The sequence below is a fragment of the Oncorhynchus clarkii genome, chromosome 32 (genome assembly GCF_045791955.1).
Source record: "Oncorhynchus clarkii lewisi isolate Uvic-CL-2024 chromosome 32, UVic_Ocla_1.0, whole genome shotgun sequence".
NCBI classification, from domain to species: Eukaryota; Metazoa; Chordata; class Actinopteri; order Salmoniformes; family Salmonidae; genus Oncorhynchus; species Oncorhynchus clarkii.
Genome location: NC_092178.1, coordinates 14,086,082 through 14,106,211, shown reverse-complemented (window position 1 = coordinate 14,106,211; position 20,130 = coordinate 14,086,082). Strand labels below are relative to the sequence as shown.

The 20,130-nt window shown below is 40.8% G+C and overlaps 1 protein-coding gene across 8 annotated transcripts in view; it reads right to left on the bottom strand.

Annotated features, from left to right (window-relative positions):
- The window catches only part of LOC139392049 (oxysterol-binding protein-related protein 3-like), a 30,175-nt gene extending 14,797 nt beyond the window's left edge, over positions 1 to 15,378 (bottom strand). For 2 of the 8 annotated variants that reach the window (XM_071139702.1, XM_071139705.1), the window contains exon 1: positions 15,288 to 15,378. The gene's annotated coding sequence lies outside the window, so the exon portion shown is untranslated. Of the gene's footprint in view, positions 1 to 57; positions 102 to 13,563; positions 13,644 to 15,287 lie in introns of those variants that run through there. The other 6 variants (XM_071139707.1, XM_071139708.1, XM_071139704.1 and 3 more) reach the window with 5 other exon arrangements.
- Between the last annotated feature and the right edge of the window lie 4,752 nt (positions 15,379 to 20,130).

Below are 20,130 nucleotides of genomic sequence, written 5' to 3'. Positions count from 1 at the left end.
AATTCAACATCCACATTCTAGATCAAGGCACCAGGCCAAAACCTATGTAGACATTACCTTGGCTTCGATTACAGCACTGCAAACACCTGGGTCGTAATGCACTGCACCAAACAGAAGAAAACAGACCAAAATGGGGGAGGGACTGCCTGAACCTGTTTAATAACAACGGGGCGGCAGGTAGCCTAGTGGTTAGAGCATTGGGCCAGAAACAAAAAGGTTGCTAGATCGAGTCCCTGAGCCGACAACGTAAAAATCTGCCCCTGAACAAGGCAGTTAACCCACTGTTCCTAGGCAGTCATTGCAAATAAGAATTTGTTCTTAACTGACTTGCCTAGTAAAATAAAAATAAGAAACACTTGTTTTCACATTGCATCATGTTTTGCTGTGATGTACAGTAATAAATACCCTGCTGGTTTTGCAGCCAACCAGGGTGGGTGAAAACCTTCTGAAGTCACTCGACTCATTCCACACGTTGTGTTAGAGATTGAAGTACATTGAGATTGTGTGTAAGTGGCCTACACACAATACCCCATAAATGTCACAAATACATTCATGTTTGACATTTTTACAAATTAATTTAAAAAATGTTTAAATTTTTAAAAGTATTCAACCCCTTTGTTATGGCAAGCCTAAATAAGTTGAGTATATATTTGCTTAGCAAGTCACATAAGTTGTATGGACTCACTGTGTGCAACAATAATGGTAACATTTTCTTTATGACTACCTCATCTCTGTACCCCCACACATACATAAGGTAAGGTCCCTCAGTTGAGCAGTGCATTTTAAACACAGATTCAACCACAAAAGCCATCCCTAAAGCCAACACCTCATTTGGCCGCCTTTCGTTCCAGTTCTCTGCTGCCTGTGACTGGAACGAATTGCAAAAATCGCTGAAGTTGGAGACTTTTATCTCCCTCACCAACTTCAAACATCTGCTATCTGAGCAGCTAACCGATCGCTGCAGCTGTACATAGTCTATTGGTAAATAGCCCACCCATTTTCACCTACCTCATCCCCATACTGTTTTTATTTATTTATTTTTCTGCTCTTTTGCACACCAATATCTCTACCTGTACATAACCATCTGATCATTTATCACTCCAGTGTTAATCTGCATAATTGTAATTATTTGCCTACCTTCTCATGCCTTTTGCACACAATGTATATATAGACTCCCCTTTTTTCTACTGTGTTATTGACTTGTTAATTGTTTACTCCATGTGTAACTCTGTGTTGTCTGTTCACACTGCTATGCCTTATCTTGGCCAGGTCGCAGTTGCAAATGAGAACTTGTTCTCAACTAGCCTACCTGGTTAAATAAAGGTGAAATAAAATAAACAAAGACCAGGGAGGTTTTCCAATGCCTCAAAAGGCTCCTATTGGTAGAGGGGTAAAAAAAAGCTGACACTGAATGTCCCTTTGAGCATGGAGAAGTTATTAATTACACTTTGGATGGTATATCAATACACCCAGTCACTACAACGATACAGGCGTCTTTCCTAACTCGGGAAAGTAAGGAAACTGCTCAGGGATTTCACCATGAGGCCAATGGTGACTTTAAAACAGCTAGTTTAATGGCTGTGATAGGAGAAAACTGAGGATGGATAAACATTGTAGTTACTCCACAATACTAACCTAAATGACAGAGTGAAAAGGATGAAGCCTGTACAGAATACGAATATCCCAAATTCACCTTTCAGCAAGACAATAAGCTAAAACACAAGGCCAAATATATAATGGAGTTGCTTACCAAGACGACATTGAATGTTCCTGAGTGGCCTAGCTACAGTTTTGACTTATATTAAGTCTGTGGCAAGACTTGAAAATGGCTGTCTAGCAATGATCAACAGCCAACATGACAAAGCTTGAAGAATTGTACAATCGAGGTGTGGAAAGCTCTTAAGAGACTTACCCAAAAAGACTCACAGCTGTAATCACTGCCAATGGTGATGGTAACATGTATTGACTCAGGGTTATGAATACTTATGGAAATTCATATTTCTCTATTTCATTTTAAATAGATTAGCTACATTTTATGACTTTTTTATGACTACCGAGAGACTGAAAAACAGCTTCTATCTCAAGGCCATCAGACTGTTAAACAGCCAACACTAACATTGAGTGGCTGCTGCCAACATACTGACTCAACTCCAGCCACTTTAATAATGGAAATTGATATAAAAATGTATCACTAGCCACTTTAAACAATGCCACTTAATATAATGCATTACTCATCTCATATGTATATACTGTACGCTATATCATCTACTGCATCTTTATGTAATACATGTATCACTAGCCACTTTAAACTTGGCCACTTTGTTTACATATCCTACATTACTCTCATATGTATATACTGTACTCGATACCATCTTGCCTATGCCGTTCCATCACTCATTCATATATCTTTATGTATATATTCTTTATCCCCTTATACACACACAAGTGTAAGGTAGTAGTTGTGGAATTGTTAGGTTGGATTACTCGTTGGTTATTACTGCATTGTCGGAACTAGGAGCACAAGCATTTCGCTACACTCGCATTAACATCTGCTAACCATGTGTATGTGACAAATAAAATTTGATAATTTATTTTAAAAAAAACATGTTTTCAGTGTCATTATGGGGTAGTGTATAAATGGGTAAGAATTATTATTTTTTGAATCCATTTTGAATTCACGCTGTAAGACAAAATGTGGAATATGTCAAGGTGTATGAACAGTTCTGAAGGCACCGTAGATCAACATTCTTAGTGAGGTACAGTATGAGAAACATGTACACAGCATGTCAATGCTTAATAAGAAGTGAACAAATCTGCCCACATTCCTCTCTTCTCCATCCAGGCTGTGGCATGCCCAAACCTGGTGTGTGTGTTATAGACCCACTCCCTAAACATGGAAATGCTTTGGGTGAATTGCAGTTTGTAAGAGACTGTATACTGTGGAAATTTACACAGTGCCTTATGGATAGAATGCATGCGTCTGTGTTTTTCCAACGTGCTGTCTATTTCAACCAAAGGCTCTATTGTTTGTGTGTGTGTGGTGGTGGTTGGTCTGTTAGTGTGTGTACACACTGTCTGGTTCCCCATAGGCCTCTCTCAAGAGTCAGAGCCATGCCCAGGACATGAGTCATCAGCAGGAAGGAATGTTCGCTGGGACACAACACTCCAACCACTGAGTATTTCCATGGAAACGGACCCATGATCACCAACATGGGAAGTTCATAGGAGCATGTCTAATTGGGTGTCAAATGAAAGCTACTGTAAGAGTCTATATTATGGGGAAACGAAGGCAAGGATACATTTTTCAAACATTTTCCATTTTAGGCAGAAGTAAAGGCTTTGATTTCAGGATAAAACAGATGGAATGGGGATCTTAGAAAACATCTAGCAGAAAGTCTTAGTCTACACTAAGACAATAACATTGACGTTTTATAGAAATTGTTTACCTTCTGTAAATGTAAGAAATATTTCCTTGTGCAATATTATCTTTAATATATTTTCTAATTAATTTTGCTCCCTCATGGAGGGAGGATACAGTGGCTTGCGAAAGTATTCACCCCTCTTAGCATTTTTCCTATTTTGTTGCCTTACAACCTGGAATTAAAATAGCTTGATTTACACAACATGACTACTTTGAAGATGCAAATTTTTTTTTTTTGTGTGAAACAAACCAGAAATAATACTTGAGCGTGCATAAATATTCACTCCCCCCCAAAGGCAATACTTTGTAGAGACACTTTTTGCAGCAATTACAGCTGCAAGTCACTTGGGGTGTCTATAAGCTTGGCAGATCTCTATAAGCTTGGGACTCTTGCCCATCCTTCAAGGAAAAACTGCTCCAGCTCCTTCAATTCTGACCAGTTTCAAAGTCCCTGCCGATGAAAACCATCCCCACAGCATGATGCTGCCTCCACCATGCTTCACTGTGGGGATGGTATTCTCGGGGTGATGAGAGGTGTTGGGTTTTCGCCAGACATAGTGTTTTCCTTGATGGCCAAAAACCTACATTTGACCAGAGTACCTTCTTCCATATGTTTGGGGAGTCTCCCACATGCCTTTTGGCGAACGCCAAACGTGTTTGCTTATTTTTTTCTTTAAGCAATGGCTTTTTTTCTGGCCACTCTTCCGTAAAGCCCAGCTCTGTGGAGTGTATGGCTTAAAGTGGTCCTATGGACACACTAATCTCCACTGTGGAGCTTTGAAGCTCCTTCAGGGTTATCTCTGGTCTCTTTGTTGCCTCTCTGAATAAAGCCCTCCTTGCCTGGTCCGTTGAGTTTTGTTGGGCAGCCCTCTCTTGGCAGGTTTGTTGTAGTGCCATATTCTTTATTTTTTTATAATGGATTTAAAATGGTGCTATGTGGGATGTTCAAAGTTTTGATATTTTTTTAGAACCCAACCCTGATCTGTACCACCACAACTGACCTGACCTGACCTGTTTGGAGAGCTCCTTGGTCTTCATGGTGTCTTCATGGTGTCGCTTGCTTGGTGGTGCCCCTTGCTTAGTGGTGTTGCAGACTCTGGAACCTTTCAGAACAGGTGTTACTTATATATATATATTTTTTTTTTTTCTTTAAAAACAAGTTATTTTTTTCATTTCACTTAACCAATTTGGACTATTTTGTGTATGTCCATTACATGAAATCCAAATAAAAATCTATTTAAATTACAGGTTGTAACAAAACAGGAAAAACCAAGGAGAATGAATACTTTTGCAAGGCACTGTAATTAAAGTTCACAGAACTAACAAGTAAATGGTAGACCTACCAATTAGTTAGTGATTTTACTGATATCAACATTTCTTTGAATTATAAAGTGATTAGAACCCCTCCCTCGCTCTGCCTCGCTGTCCAGTTCATACCATCTCTCCCAACTCTTACTGACACTCTTTCTTCCCATTTACCACTGAGCACCGATAGACACCAGATGTCCATGTACGTTGATTTTTGGTCAGTCCACCATGGCCTTGATGTTATGAGACGGACTGGAACAAATCTGAACCTATAATAGACGTGTTTCACAAGTTTGGACAGCACAGTACAGTGAGTAAAGCACAGTCTAGAATAGTATATTGTATACTATACTATTGTATAGTATATTGTACTCTACCCTACTCTATTGTACTACACTGTACTGTCCAAACATGAGGAGAATGACAAATATCCATAATTATGCATTTCTGTGTAGTACAGATCAGGGACCCACGATGTAATGCCATTTTCGGGTGTAAATCCACTTCACTTACTGTAGTTCAAATCTCAAGGTGCCATGTCACAGCTGACAGCCCATTCGTCTTTCAATCTTCATTCAGGGCAGATATTTAACAGAATTACAGAGTTAAATATCAGAGGGAGATTTTACCGTGATCCCCGTTGCCAGAGTTTACATCTACACAGTTCTTCCACTAAATTAGTTTTGGTAAATTGTTCAACTTTGAAATCACATTAAACTCGAACCTCAATCCCATTACTGTGGAATTGCACCCCCAAGTGGCACCCCAATTCCCGTTTAGTGCACTACTTTTGGCCAGTGCCCATAAGGCTCTAGTCAAATACAGTACACATATGGATTAGGTTGCCATTTGGGAGGTAACCAACCACTGAGCCTAGATATCAGACTACACTACACTACACCTCAGCTACAGCTGTCGTGGCAACAGATTATTACACAAACACTGCATGGATACCCTTTAGTATGGCAGAACTCTCCAACAGTTATTTATTTTATTTTTTATTTCACCTTTTTTAAATAGGCCATGGTGGCAAAGTAATTACAATATAGCAATTAAACACTGGAATGGTAGGATGTGCAGAAGATGAATGTGCAAGTTGAGATACTGGGGTGCAAAGGAGCAAGATAAAATAAAGTATGGGGATGAGGTAGATTGGATGGGCTATTTACAGATGAGCTATGTACAGGTGCAGTGATCTGTGAGCTCCTCTGACAGCTGGTGCTTAAAGCTAGTGAGGGAGATATGAGTCTCCAGCTTCAGAGATTTTTGCAGTTCGTTCCAGTCATTGGCAGCAGAGAACTGGAAGGAGAGGCGGCCAAAGGAAGAATTGGCTTTGGGGGTGACCAGTGAGATATACCTGCTGGAGCGCGTGCTACAAGTGGGTGCTGCTATGGTGACCAATGAGCTGAGGTAAGGCAGGGCTTTACCTAGCAGAGACTTGTAGATGGCCTGGAGCCAGTGAGTTTGGCGACAAGTATGAAGAAAGGGCCAGCCAACGAGATCAAACAGGTCTCAGTGGTGGGTAGTATATGGGGCTTTGGTGACAAAACAGATGGCACTGTGATAGACTGCATCCAATTTGTTGAGTAGAGTGTTGGAGGCTATTTTGTAAATGACATCGCCGAAGTTGAGGATCGGTAGGGTGGTCAGTTTTACGAGGGTATATTTGGCAGCATGAGTGAAGGATGCTTTGTTGCGAAATAGGAAGCCGATTCTAGATTTAATTTAGGATTGGAGATGTTTAATATGAGTCTGAAAGGAGAGTTTACTGTCTAACCAGACACCTAGGTATTTGTAGTTGTCCACATATTCTAAGTCAGAACCGTCCAGAGTAGTGATGCTGGATGGGAGGGCAGGTGTGGGCAGTGATCGGTTGAAGAGCATGCATTTAGTTTTACTTGCATTTAAGAGCAGTTGGAGGCCACGGAAGTAGAGTTGTATGGCATTGAAGCTCATCTGGAGGTTTGTTAACACAGTGTCCAATGAAGGGCCAGAGGTATACAGAATGCTGTTGTCTGCGTAGAGGTGGATCAAAGAATCACCAGCACAATGTATACTGAGAAGAGAGTCGGCCCGAGAATTGTAGGATGGCCGGGGTGTTAAGCATGTCCCAGTTTAGGTCACCTAGCAGCACAAGCTCAGATAGATGGGGGGGCAATCAATTCACATAGTGTGTCCAGGGCACAGCTGGATGCAGAGGGTGGTCTATAGCAAGCGGCAACGGTGAGAGACTTGTTTCTGGGAAGTAGAAGCTTGAATTGTTTTGGTAAAGACCTGGATATCTCTGCAGTAGATTGCAACACCGCCCCCTTTAGCAGTTCTATCTTGGCGGAAAATGTTATAGTTAGGATGGAAATTTCAGGGTTTTTGGTGGTTTTCCTAAGCCAGGATTCAGACACGACTAAGACATCCGGGTTGGCAGAATGTGCTAAAGCAGTGAATAAAGCAAACTTAGGAAGGAGGCTTCTGATGTTAACATGCATGAAACCAAGGCTTTTACTGTTACAGAAGTCAACAAATGAGAGCACCTGGGGAGTAGGAGTGGAGCTAGGCACTGCAGGACCTGGATTAACCACTACAGCACCAGAGGAACAGAGGAGAATTAGGATAAGGGTACGGCTAAAGGCTATAAGATCTGGCCGTCTAGCACGTTCGGAACAGAGAGTAAAGGGAGTAATTTAAATCCAGCTGCATAGAAACACTACCACAACACTGTCCATTAAAACGCTATGTCAGTTCACTGCATAGATACATATCCTCTGCCAAAGCACTGAACATTAACCATTAAACCAAAACACTCTGCACACAACTTCTACACACAAAACCCTTCTCCATTGAGTCCACTGAATTGACTGTACACAGCAGTGGTGTTACCCTCCAACTGGTTCCATAGATACTAACTAAACAAACAGTGAGTCAAACTAGAGGACGGGTGAGTCAGAGAGGGAGGGTGAGTCAGACAGAGGGAGGGGAACACCAAAACATTATAGAACACGCCAATACCAATCCACTGCTTTTCAGATTTCCTGTGAGCTTGAATGCAAGTTGCAACTCAATCATTTACAACACGCTGTCAAGTACTCAGCTCCGTTTCAAGTTAGTGTTGCTCTAATTAGGGAAGTGAAAAATAACAGTATGGTTTTCCAGGCTAGTCAACTGCAGCAGAATTAGATTGTATATGTCAACACAAAGCGTTGCGAATAGCAACAGGAAGACCTATATTGCAGTACATGCTTTGTTGTGCTCTGCATAACCTTGACAACAATCAGAAAATAAGTGTTCAAAACCCTTCAGCTACCTTATACTGGGCACCCCTTGAGGCGTATCTGGTTGGGCACTGGAAGTTCTATTGTGGCCTTGTGTCTTATGAAACCAAGTCAATGATTAAGGCCATGACAGCTTGTAAATGACCTGGTTAAAGTTATCACATGCTTTGTCAAGAGAAACACTGTGGGGATATATCAGAGCATCAGAATCTTGACTGTCTATTCATCGTGAAAGCAGCTATTCGAACGCATCAAACAAGAGTGATAAAAGTCACCTTTAAATCACAGAGTTAGGCTAACTCAGGCACAGAGCTGATGGAACAGAGGCAGCCCTGTGAAGCAATGCCAGTCTGCCAGGTAGCTCAGGACCATACAAGGACATTTGCATTTACACAGCCACCTCCCTGATTAAGATGGGGAAGGGAGTAGGGATGTGACTTTTAAACGAATTTGGAATTGTTAAAGTTTAGAAAACATTAACCGAAAGTCAATTTTATTTTTACTAAATTAAGATCACAGTGCAGTTATCACAAAACTACCATTAACAGGTTCCGATCATGATCAAAGGCAAAAATGTAAATTCACCAAATACCTAACGCAACAATGCTGTAAGGAGATGGCTATGCATCTTTCAAATGATTTGCCACTAATATAAAGTGCTCCGCACGTCATCATCGTTAACAGTTGGGAAAATGGCAGACAGTGAGACATGGAAGAAACAGCGGTGAAGTCCTGTATGGCAATAATTTGAGAAGTTAAATGAAGAAGGTGATGAAATAAGAAGATGAGTTTTGATCAGTCGTGGAAATAAGTGCTATAAACAAATTGTCCCTCTATTTCAAAAGAAGATGGAAATCAAGCTATGAAGGAAAAATACTGGAGTTGTGCAAGTGCTGCCAACTAGCACAAAAATAATACTGCGATATTATTGATGATGTGCCGTTTGGACAATATCTCGAAATGTAATTATCGATCCCCCCCCCATCACTATTCAATACCTAATAGCATATCTAGAACCAGGCTACAAGATGCCATGTTTAAAAACCGCGACGGCCCTGATGAAGAAATTGTGTGAGCTACCTGTCTGAGCAGTCATTCTGCTGTCATTCCAATGCACCACAAATATGCTATGCTAGTCATAAAAGAGCAGGACCACACACAGACACTCACTTATAAACCCATAGTTTGAGGGCCATTTAGACCGACACACTCATTGACCAACTGCTTGCGTGTTATGAAACTCATAATGAGTAACCACTACCGCAGGGGTGGGCAACTCCAGTCCTCCAGGGTCTGGTTGGCGTCACACTGTCTCCATCCCTAGCAAACACAGCTGATTAATCAAATTCAATTCTAAACTGAAGATCATGATTAGGTGATTATAGGAGTCAGGTGTGTTAACTGGGGCAAAACTGTGACACCAATCAGGCCCCCGAGGACTGGAATTGCCAACCCCTACACTACTGTATAACTCTTTCGACTAAAGCTGAGACATACTGAAGCCAAATCTCGTTCTATACAGAGTTACCATGGAGATAACCGACGGCACGGGAGGGGACGTATTCCGTTTGTTTGGGCTTCAAGGGAAATCTGAGGGCATAACACATGGATCTATTTATAGTACCGGAGCCATTATCGACCAAAACAGGATCTCTTTTTTGGTGTTGCCTACCAGCTAGACTTAAAGTAACTGTCCAGTGTTTGAGATGTCAATGAAATATGACCTATAATTAATTACAATATGAGTGAAATAATTAAAACATTTTGGAAGGAGAACTATGTTAAAAAGCAGCTATTCGGTGTTTGAATAGTGTGGACCTACCCCAACAAAAGAATGGTGTGGGCATGTACCGTCATTAAAAATATTCATAAAGTAAACAGCTGATTGGCCTGTTATATACAGCTTAGAGGTGTCATTTTTTAAAGTGTTTTTTTTTCTGGATTTTCATTGGACAGTTACTTAAATGTAGCCTAAGGCACATCAAAGGATGGCATAATTATTTTGAGAGCTCAGAGAGTTAGAATGACTAGTGAATAGGCAGGCCTACATTATAGTCAAGGAAAACACAAACAATCATCTAGAGATGTTCTGTATTTAGCTACATTTCTGTGGGTGTTCTGTCAATATGAGTCATTAGGCTATGTGGGACATTTCCGCACTAGACAAGACATCGCAATGAAAATTCCCTGAAGTGACTGATAAGGAGTGTGTTGTTGACAATTTAAGACAGGCTTATGCCCCATTCAAGACAATTAATTGGGAACTCGGAAAGCTCCAACCTCAGTGCGTTCAAGACAACTGAGGAAAAAACATTTTAACTAGCTCCGACTGGGAAAAAATATATTTAACGGTCATCCAACTTGGGATTCCAAGTGGGAAACTCGGGCATCATCCTTGAGCTCTGACTTTCCAACATGAAGATTAATGATGTCACGATTTGACCTCACTCGAGTTTACAGTTGCCTTGAAAGCACCACTACTCTGAAATCTAACAAGTGTCTTCTGACAGCCTAATTAAATCGTCCTGGGTCATCTGACGGCCTAATTAAATAGTCCTGGGTCATCTGACAGCCTAAGTAAATAGTCCTGGGTCATCTGACAGCCTAAGTAAATAGTCCTGGGTCATCTGACAGCCTAAGTAAATAGTCCTGGGTCATCTGACAGCCTAAGTAAATAGTCCTGGGTCATCTGACAGCCTAAGTAAATAGTCCTGTGTCACTGACAGCAAAGGTCACCCTTTACAGCCACGACTGCTTGTCTTTCCCCTTTTTGCTTAGGACCACAGGAAACTCAGCACAGCACAGCAGGCATACTCAATCATACATTTGAGAATAGTTCAGACGGTCCTAATGTCCTGTTGGAATGTGTGTTTTACAAGTTCAGGCTACCACTATCATCATACTGGGCACATTCCTCTACCCAGGCGTTGTTGATGCATGCCAGATCTTACAACGCCTGGGAAGGTATTTTACGTATCAGCTAACCACATCATAAGTTATAGCAACCATTGGTTGATGCATGCAACATCTAAGCAGTGGAACGCGACCCATAACTTATCTTTAGGCTAGGCTTCCTTCAAATTAGAATATAAAGACATGTCAAGCCAATCTAAAGCAATTCAATAACAAAATTGAAGTAGCCTAATCAATTAAATGTAGCCTAAGCTAATCAAAAGTAGTAGGCTAGTCAGGCTGTAATACACAATTCTTTGCCTGAAACTAATGCCTGCAAAATCATGTAAATGTTCCTTACAAGCCGACATACCGGTTGTTTGTGCGGTTTGTCTTTTTGATGCACATTTATACATTTATTTTTACAAAATATCCACCGGAAAGTATTGTTTACTTGACTTATTAGCAGTATATGGTTCAGAACCGAGGTAAAGTTAGTTTATTACTTGATAGTCGGTTCTCTCGTCAATAGCCATTGAACCAAGTATGCCATGACAATGAACATGGTATATTCTGAATCAGGGGAGGATTGAGATTTTATTTTTTAAATAACTGCTAGCAGTTAGCACAAAAAAAATGGTGTGGATTGTTCTCCATCCTCCCCTGATTCTATACCATTTTCAACGGGTCGTTCAACAGCCATTACGTTTCAGTCATTTAGCAGACAAACTTACATTATTAGTAAGTGCATACATTTTCATAATGGTCCCCCGTGGGAATCCTATATAATATTATCTTTACCTCAGTGCCAAACGGAACCATATAAATACTAGCTCCCTAAAAAGTTAAGTTAGAACACTTTCCTGTGGATATACAGACAACCAGTAGAGTAAGTGTATTCAACATTCTGGCTTGTAAGGAACATTTAGACAATTTTACTGGAATTAGTTTCAGGCTGCATATACCAATTAATTGTGTATTACATCCTGATTAAATCAGACTAGTAGTAGGCTAGCCTGGTTGCGATTAAAAAGGATTTAATTGTCATTTTTTTGTCAACAATCTACACAAAATACTGTCTAAGTAGACTATTTTTATTTTTTACAAATGTTAGAATTTACGAAAAATAAAAACTCATATCTTGATTAGATCACTATTCAACCCCCTTAATCAATACATGTTAGAATTAACTTTGGCAGCAATTACAGCTGAGAGCTTTTATGGGTAAGTCTAAGAGCTTTCTACACCTGGATTGTGCAACATTTGCCCATAATTATTTTCAAAAAAAATCTAGCTTTGTCAAATTGCTAAACAACTATTTTCAGGTCTTGCCAAATATTTTCAAGTAGATTTAAGTCAAAACTGTAACTCGGCCACTTAGGAACATTCACTGTAATCAACTCCAGTGTAGATGTGGCATTGTGTGTTATGTTATTGTCCTGCTGAAAGGGGAATATATCTCCCAGTGTCTGGTGAAAAGCTGACAGCCAGGTTTTCCTCTAGGATATTGCCTGTGCTTAGCTCCATTCCATTATTTTTTTTTTATCCTGACAAACTCCCAAGTCCTTAACAATTACAAGCATACCCATAACATGATGCAGCCACCACTTTGCTAAATATGGAAAGTGGTACTCAATAATGTGTTGTATTAGATTTGCCCCAAACATAACACTTCGTATTCAGGACAAAAAGTGAATTGCCTTGCCACATTTTTTGCAGTATTACTTTTGTGCCTTGTTGCAAAAATGATGCATGCTTTGGAATATTTGTATTCTGTACAGGCTTCCTTCTTTTCACTCCGTCAATTATGTTAGTACTGTGGAGTAACTATGTTGTTTATCCATCCACAGTTCTCCTATCACAGCCATTAAACTGTTTTAAAGTCACCATTGGCCTCATGGTGAAATCCCTGAGCAGTTTCTTTCCTCTCCGGCAACGGAGTTAGGAAGGACGCCTGTATCTTTGTAGTGACTGGGTGTATTGATACGCCATCAAAGTGTAATTTGTATGTTCAAAGGGATAGTCAATGTCTGCTTTTTTTTTAAAACCCATCTACCAATAGGTCCACTTCCTTGCAAGGCATTGGAAATCCTCCCTGGTCTTTATGGTTAAATCTGTGTTTGAAATTCACTGCTCAACAGAGGGACCTTACAGATAATTAATTGTATGTGGAGTACAGAGATGATGTGGTCATTCAAAAAAATTAAAAAAAGTTAAACACTTATTGCACACAGAGTCCATGCAACCTATGTCACATAGGTTGCATGGACTCTGTGTGCAATAAGTGTTTAACTTTTTTTAATTTTTTTGAATGACCACATCATCTTCATTGTTTTACTCCTGAACTTATGTAGGCTTGCCATAACAAAGGGGTTGAATACTTAGACTCAAGACATTTCAGTTTACATTCTATCGAGAGAGAGATATCCATCTCCACTGACATTATGGAGTATTATCGTGTGTAGGCCAGTGACAAAAAGAAACCTGACTAACAAAATGTGTAAAAAGTCAAGGGGTGTGAATATTTTCTGAAAGCACTTATTTTCAGAGGTAGTTTTTCGCTGCCAGAGTATCTAAACGTGAGTCAATTCTCAATTGCAATATTTTTCTAAAACTAAAGGTCTTTACTTTCACGTCACATCAAAATAATTCCACAAATGCAAAATATACACTTACTAGTGATGGGACGATTGATACCGGAGCTCCGATGCAGTTTCTGACGCACTACCGACCCGACAATATATCGATGCTTGTTTCAAAAGTATCATTATCACGTGATCAATAACGTCCAAAACCGTCTGTTTGATCACGTGGTTTTTCAAACAAATCGCGAGATCACACTGATTTCGCTACGGTTCCCGTGCTTACTTCGATCCATGTCGTTATCAAACACTGGGTCTGCTAGACACCCTAATTAAAATATAGTTAGGATTTGTTCATATTCTGCCAACTGACCCGTAGCTCAGCAGGTAGCGTCGGGGACTCATGGGGACTCAGGACACAGACTACAGGGAATGGGGTCAAATCCGGCACAAGGCATATTTTTTTGTGATCCTACACTTTATTTATGCACATTGTTGTTCAAACAATTCTTTTTATTTAGTAAATTATCAACTTCTGTCCTAAGCATCCTAAATAATGCCATAGATTCAGTGTCAGCAAAGGGAAGCATGATGGAAGGTGCGAACCTGCATGGTAGGCTAACTCAGGAGTTTCCCAAACTCCGTCCAGGTGCCCGTTTAGTGTGTTGCCCTAGCACTACACAGTTGATTCAAATAACCAACATCAAGCTTTGGTTATTTGAAATCAGCCATGTAGTGCTAGGGCAACACAAAATAACTAAACGTGCACCCAAATGGTGCCTTAAGACTTAGTTTGTGAAACCCTGGGCTAACTGATAGTAGGCTACTAAGAGACAATTGATGCTGGATTTGAAAATGTGTTCGGAGCATCGCCTCACTCACACCGACAGTGTTTTGCATTTTGATATACCAGAAGTACATTCATTTCCAATGGAACGCTGTTTGCCTTGCAGCGTTACAGAGGCAGTTGCAATGCGTTCTGTGTGGTTCAAAATTTGGATTTATCGAAGTATGTGTCAAACTGTATGCATAGACGGCTTGACTAATGGTAGCAGAAGGTGAATGTTGAACTTTTGTTGAACACATATCCAGAAGATGCTGCGTACCATTTTGACGGTGAAGGTGTGATGGAGGCATATGGATGGTGTGACGCAATTGCAGTTAACGTGTCTCCCGGCCTTCCGTTACACACAGGTGTTCGGAGTATGCTAGATAGGACAAGTAAACGTGGAGATATGACCTTGTGGGAACACCAACCCTAAAAAAAAGGTGTCATCTAACGTTAACTATTTGATTTTTAAAAATGATTTATCGCTGATATAAAAGATACGTTCCTTTAGGTTATACGTTTGCAAAACCTTAACGCAAATTATGCGTGCTGACGTTTAGAGCAAGCGTCAGGGGTCTTTAAAAAAGTCCACCGGGAAGATACCTTCATCGATAGGCGTTAAAGGTAGTTCGCGTCGATGAATTGCGTAGCCTAGGCGTAATTATAGTGATGAGGGTGCCAAATTATGACGAGGGTGCCACATCAGACACCAGCCAACTTGATCCATTCCAACTAGTCAGCGCAAAGACAATATTCCATGTTTGGAATGACTCCATGCGATTAGAACATAAGAGGAACTCCGTCATTTGGATTTATTTGAAAGATATTCCTAGCAGTTAGCCACATTTGTAAATATTTTGAAAGGAATACATTGACAATGAATAAACAGCGTGACCAAAAGCAAGAGACGTGGTAGTCTACTGCAAATGCCAAAGAAAACAACATTTTCAGATGCCTAAATACTAAATGAAATACAAAAAAACGCTTACACTTTTGAGATGAAAACTTCAGTGTATAAAATCCAGCACAAATTGTAGGGAACTATCACACTGTGGCTTGCTGTGTGAGTGAATGCAGCGATGGGGAGGCTGGGGTGATTGAAAGCCTTTTACTCCAATGACTCGCGAGTAAAAAGAGCATACGTCACTCAACAAATATAAGGGGCCGGCACATTTGAACACACCACGCTACAATGACGTGGTAAAAGACCTTCCAGGTGGTAGGGCCAGCTCGCTCTCATGAAAATGTGCTACTGAATTACTACTCGTCACTACTACGCAAAACCTTTTTACTACTTGATTGCTGTTTAGATGTGTAGTAAACCAGTAGTGATTTATGTAGTAAATCATTGGAGCGGCATGTAGCTTAGTTAGAGCGTTGGACTAGAAACCGAAAAGTTGTAAGATCGAATCCCTGACCTGACAATGTAAAAATCTATCATTCTACCCCTGAACAAGGCTGTTAACACACTGTTCCTAGGCCGTTATTGAAAATAAGAATGTGTCCTTAACTGACTGGCCTAGTTAAATTTTAAAAAGTAATTTAATGAGTGATAAATCGCCAGGTTATTAAGTGTCACATATCAGTTTAAAAAAAATGTATATTTATATAATTGAGTTAATAAAGCTGCATCTGTTGTTTTCTTGAGAATAGCAGCTCCAAAATGCAGGTGTTTCAGCCTACATTCTAAATATTAGGGGTTCAACAAGTGTTCTTCTAAGATCCTTAAAGTTCTTTGAGGAACCTTAGGGTTCTTCACTCTAAAAAGTAGAGTGGAAGATCCTTTAGGGGTTCTTAAAATTGAAACTGTGGGGGAACCCCTATAAGATATTCCAAGAACCCTTTAAAACGGTTCTTCAAAGAACCCCTTTTAATCGATCGAAGATCCATCAATTTTTTAACCACCCCATCCCCTATTATTATTATTATTATTATTATTAATGCACGTTACAACAATAACACAATCTTTTAATTCTCAGTGTTTATTAGGATTTTTAGTGGGAAAGCAGAATAAAAACATTGAAATATGAGGTAAACTCCCAGCAGAGCTCCAAGTCCAATAGGTATATGCTCTGGCGTGTTGATGTTAATGTGGTGATGTTCTTCGTATCCATAGCCAGAATGATTTTGCAGTTTTGGTGAATGAACATGTTTCTTGTTATATTCATCAGAGGTGTAGGGAGGGTCTGTAAATCCCCCAAATTGTAATTATACATATGATTAACAAAACATGCACACAACAGTATTCATAAATATGTTTTGATAATGGTTTTCATACACATACCTAGAGGCCTTTGGGATATTCATTGAAGAGGTAAGGGAGGAGGATGGTTAATGTGAAACGCATAACATACCAATTGACATTCCTTGGTATGCCTCCTCCTCTGAATACTTGCATACACAATAGTGAGCAGTTCAGTCATCTGCACCCAATACAGCTAGCCTTCAACATATTCTTATAGTCTAAATATTCTTACCTCTTTGTTGATTGAAATCCATTCAATTGTCCATTTTCTGTTTTAGAAAGATTTGCACAAATATGAAAAGATAGATGGCATCATCATGAAACAATATTAATTTAGATCATAGAAGGGACAAACCGTACCTCAAATGGAGAAGATCTTTACAATTTTCAGTTAAGTGTGTGCAATTGGCCCAGCATCGCCCGAGTTAGGGGAGGGTTTGGTCGGCAGGGACGTCCTTGTCCCATTGTGCTCTAGTGACTCCTGTGGCGGGCCGGGCGCATGCATGCTGAGACAGTCGCTAGATGTACAGTGTTTCCTCTGACACATTGGTGCGGCTGGCTTCCGGGTTAAGCAAGCATTGTGTCAAGAAACAGTGTGACTTGGCAGGGTCGTTTTTCGGAAGACGCACAGCTCTCGACCTTCGCCTCTCCAGAGTCCGTACTGGAGTTGCAGCGATAGGGGGGAGTCAAAGAAATTGGGGAGTCAAAATTGTAAATAAATTAAGCCCTAGACGACCAGGTGAGGGGAGTTCCTTATTAATCAGTGACCTTAATTAATCAATCAAGTTTGACACAATCCTAAATGGAATGTCCATGGGAGAATCTCAATTGGTTTTGCTCGTCTCCTTGCCTCCGTCCTCTCCTCGCATCTTTTTTGAAAAAGGTCAAAGGTAATCGAGGAGTGGAGGCGAGGAAGGAAACGTGGAAACAAATGTGTTTTTATGAAATGACCTTCTCCACTCACACATTATCAGTCAAATTATGTTTACAGTGGTGGAATCCTAACATATATGTGAGCGATAGAAACAACAGATTTTAAAACACTTCAGCACTACTTGCCGGGAGGATACTCTTGTGCATCCTCTGCTGAAGTAGGTAATGGAGGAAGGGTGCAGACTCCTAATAACGAATTCACACTCTCCTGATCACTCAACCACTTATCGGTTTCCGCTCACAGAGGAGGACGAAAGAGTCGAGGAGAGACTTTTACCCAATTGAGAATCTCCCCATCAGTCATCTATATACTCGAAGTGTGTCTGTCTGTTGGTCCATCCGTCCATGTTGCCGTGTGTGTGTGTGTGTGTGTGTGTGTGTGTAAGACAAAAAGAGAGAGAACCTGTACTACTGTACTATGTGATTGTGCTACCTGTTGAGCTACACATACTTCATTCTCTTGACAAGCAGTTCTTTCGAGCTTTCTCATTTGGGAAGGAACACACACCGTTCAAATGAACTGCTTTAGTCCCCTTTAGTTAGCTTCACTCCTACATTTGTTTACTAAACAAAACAAATGTCCTCCTTTGCATGGCATGAGTGCTTCCTGCCCCAGCCTACTGCTAATAACAACACAGACATGGAAAACAACAAGCAGAAAAAAGATTGTCTGAAAGGCTAGCTGCTGTTGGGTGAGGACCCTGCCCTAACCTAATCTTGGATTGATCTAATGGTGGATTTGAGCTCCCTGTGTGCATAGCTATTATCTAGCGTGTGTTTATGTTTAAATCAGAGATCACTCTCCAAACTCTGACCAGAATGACCAATCTCCGCATACCTGACCAGAATGATTGCCTCCATGGTAACAACACACCCAGACCGCTGCCTAATGCAGAGTAGACCCACCCTCAACAACAGTGGTCTAACCACACACACACACACACACACACACACACACACACACACACACACACACACACACACACACACACACACACACACACACACACACACACACACACAGTGAATACATTATGAATGGCATCTACTTATGTACTGTATGTATGTCAGCTTGCTGATATATTCTTGGGATGTACTAGACCAGTCGTCTAAGGCACTGCTTCTCAGTGCAAAAGGGGTCACTACAGTCCCTGGCTCAAATCCAGGCTGTATCACATCCGGCTGTGATTGGGAGTACCATAGGGTGGTGCACAGTTGGCCCAGCGTTGTTTGGGGTAGGCCATCATTGTAAATAAGAATTAGTTATTAACTTACTTGTCTGGTTAAATAGAAAAAGACAAATAAATGGATTTAGTGCGATGACATGGCCTATATTTTCATAGGAAATGGTGCCATCTACAGGTTCAATGTGGTCAATGCGGTCTAGATACATTTCTGCACCACTTCCCCATAGTGTTTCTCACACTGTCAGCAGAGGGTGCTGTTCTACAAGGCCAGTCCTAGAGAGATCACTAGTCTTGATTGTCAGGCTTGTAGCAGTGAAACAAGAGATCATTCACAGCTGCACTTCAGATGTTATGATACCTAACTAACATACACACACACATCTTGTTTCAGTGCTGATCCCCAATGACATCAATGCTAAACACTCTCTGTAATCAACTACAACTGGTCTATGCTGATCTGTACAGATTGTAACTTGAGTCATGTGGGTGTGAATGCATGAATGTAAGAGTGTATCCTGTATTATAAACTGGGTGGTTCGAGCCCTGAATGCTGATTGCCTAACAGCTGTGGTATATCAACCGTATTCCACTGGTATGACAAAATATGTATTTTTACTGCTCTAATTACATTGGTAACCAGTTTATAATAGCAGTAAGGCACCTCAGGGGTTTGTGGTATATGGCCAATATATCATGGCTAAGGGCTGTATCCAGGCACTCCGCTTTGCATCGTGCATAAGAACAGCCCTTAGCCATGGTCTTTTGGCCATATACCACAGGAATTACCACAAGAACCTCGGGAATTATTGCTTAATTATTGCTTAATGTGTGTGTGTGTGTGTGTGTGTGTGTGTGTGTGTGTGGTCCTGCTCTTTTATGACTAGCATAGCATATTTGTGGTGCATTGTGGTGTTATCTCACACAACAATGAACTGGAGTGTGGAGATTATAGACATAATGTCCCTGTAGTAGTGTAATGATGTGATTCAACTCCATTATGTGTGTTGACATGTTGTATCAGACACATGCAATGTGCCCTCCCCCTTCTCTGTTCACTCTCTCTCTCTCTCTCTCTCTCTCTCTCTCTCTCTCTCTCTCTCTCTCTCTCTCTCTCTCAATCTCTCTCCCTCTCTCTCTCTCTCTCTCTCTCTCTCTCTCTCTCTCTCTCTCTCTCTCACTGTACTCTCTCTTCCTCTCAATTCTCTATTGCTCTCCAAATTGTCTCTGTACTGTATCTCTTCCCTTCCTTTCAACTGATAAATAGTGTGCTCCATAATGTGTTCCAGATGTGGAACCCCTTCTCCCTCTCCCCCTGCCTACTCTCAGAAGGCTGACTGAAGTCCCCCAGTATCCCTCGGCCCCCTTACCCCCTCCTCTATAAGCCACAGTGTTCACCCAAAAGGTCAAGGGTGACTGGAGTTCCCCCGAAACAGGATTGTGGGATCAGAAAGTGTATATTCCAGATGG